Source organism: Carex rostrata, chromosome 3 (genome assembly GCF_964058835.1).
Source record: "Carex rostrata chromosome 3, lpCarRost1.2, whole genome shotgun sequence".
NCBI lineage: Eukaryota > Viridiplantae > Streptophyta > Magnoliopsida > Poales > Cyperaceae > Carex > Carex rostrata.
In genome coordinates this window covers 16,074,200-16,076,699 of record NC_135920.1, presented here as the reverse complement: position 1 = coordinate 16,076,699, position 2,500 = coordinate 16,074,200, and positions in this window count along the sequence as shown.

Below are 2,500 nucleotides of genomic sequence, written 5' to 3'. Positions count from 1 at the left end.
TTTTCGGGTCACTTTTGCCCAACGTTAGCCGCTTCCGCTTGCCGCTGGGATGTTTTCGGGCCATTTTTCCCCAACACTTGGCCGTATCCGCTTAGTTTTCCCCAACGCGTGGCCGCATCCGCTTAGTTTTCCCCCGCTGAACTGTTTTCGGGTCAGTTTTGCCCAACGTTAGCCGCTTCCGCTTGCCGCTGGACTGTTTTCGGGCCAATTTCCACCGACTCTTGGCCGTATCCGCTTAGTTTTCCCCAACGCGTGGCCGCATCCGCTTAGTTTTCCCCCGCTGAACTGTTTTCGGGTCACTTTTGCCCAACGTTAGCGGCTTCCGCTTGCCGCTGGACTGTTTTCGGGCCAATTTCCACCGACTCTTGGCCGTATCCGCTTAGTTTTCCCCAACGCGTGGCCGCATCCGCTTAGTTTTCCCCCGCTGAACTGTTTTCGGGTCAGTTTTGCCCAACGTTAGCCGCTTCCGCTTGCCGCTGGACTGTTTTCGGGCCAATTTCCACCGACTCTTGGCCGTATCCGCTTAGTTTTCCCCAACGCGTGGCCGCATCCGCTTAGTTTTCCCCCGCTGAACTGTTTTCGGGTCACTTTTGCCCAACGTTAGCCGCTTTCGCTTGCCGCTGGGCTGTTTTCGGGCCAATTTCCACCGACACTTGGCCGGATCCGCTTAGTTTTCCCCAACGCGTGGCCGCATCCGCTTAGTTTTCCCCCGCTTAACTGTTTTCGGGTCACTTTTCCCCAACGTTAGCCGCTTCCGCTTGCCGCTGGGCTGTTTTCGGGCCATTTTTCCCCAACACTTGGCCGTATCCGCTTAGTTTTCCCCAACGCGTGGCCGCATCCGCTTAGTTTTCCCCCGCTGAACTGTTTTCGGGTCACTTTTGCCCAACGTTAGCCGCTTCCGCTTGGCACTGGACTGTTTTCGGGCCAATTTCCACCGACTCTGGGCCGGATCCGCTTAGTTTTCCCCAACGCTTGGCTGCATCCGCTTAATTTTCCCCAGCTGAACTGTTTTCGGGTCACTTTGTCCCAACGTTAGCCGTTTCCGCTTGCCGCTGGACTGTTTTCGGGCCATTTTCCACCGACTCTTGGCCGTATCCGCTTGGTTTTCCCCAACGCTTGGCTGCTTCCGCTTAATTTCCCCCAGCTGAACTGTTTTCGGGTCACTTTTGCCCAACGTTAGCCGTTTCCGCTTGCCGCTGGACTGTTTTCGGGCCATTTTTCACCGACACTTGGCCGTATCCGCTTAGTTTTCGCCAACAATTGGCTGCATCCGCTTAATTTTCCAAGCTATACTGCTTTCGGGTCAGTTTTGCCCAACGTTAGCCGCTTCCGCTTGCCGCTGGGCTGTTTTCGGGCCATTTTCCACCCACGCTGGCACCGACGGGGCCATGTACACCCACGCGCGTGTACATGAGGGGGCACCCATTTTTGAAAACCTTGCCCCCCTATAGGGGAATATGCATTTTGAGGCTCTAGCCACGCCCAGGGTTACCACCCCCTGAAAATCCCCCAAGTCAAAATCACCCATGTAAAATATTCAAAAAAATCTCAAAAAATCACAAAAAATTTATAAAACCAAATAAATTCAAAAAAAAAAAAAAAATTCAAAAATTCAAAAAAAATTCAAAAAATTCAAAAAAATTCAAAAAAATTCAAAAATTTCAAAAATTCAAAAAAAGTCCAAAAACCCAAAAAAACTTCAAAAATTTCAAAAATTCAAAAAAATTTCAAAAAAAATTTCAAAAATTTGCCCCGCTGAACTTTTTTCGGGTCAGTTTTGCCCAACGTTAGCCGCTTCCGCTTGCCGCTGGACTGTTTTCGGGCCAATTTCCACCGACTCTTGGCCGTATCCGCTTAGTTTTCCCCAACGCGTGGCCGCATCCGCTTAGTTTTCCCCCGCTGAACTGTTTTCGGGTCACTTTTGCCCAACGTTAGCCGCTTCCGCTTGCCGCTGGGCTGTTTTCGGGCCAATTTCCACCGACACTTGGCCGCATCCGCTTAGTTTTCCCCAACGCGTGGCCGCATCCGCTTAGTTTTCCCCCGCTTAACTATTTTCGGGTCACTTTTCCCCAACGTTAGCCGCTTCCGCTTGCCGCTGGGCTGTTTTCGGGCCATTTTTCCCCAACACTTGGCCGTATCCGCTTAGTTTTCCCCAACGCGTGGCCGCATCCGCTTAGTTTTCCCCCGCTGAACTGTTTTCGGGTCACTTTTCCCCAACGTTAGCCGCTTCCGCTTGCCGCTGGGCTGTTTTCGGGCCAATTTCCACCGACTCTGGGTCGGATCCGCTTAGTTTTCCCCAACGCTTGGCTGCATCCGCTTAATTTTCCCCAGCTGAACTGTTTTCGGGTCACTTTGTCCCAACGTTAGCCGTTTCCGCTTGCCGCTGGACTGTTTTCGGGCCATTTTCCACCGACTCTTGGCCGTATCCGCTTGGTTTTGCCCAACGCTTGGCTGCTTCCGCTTAATTTCCCCCAGCTGAACTGTTTTCGGGTCACTTTTG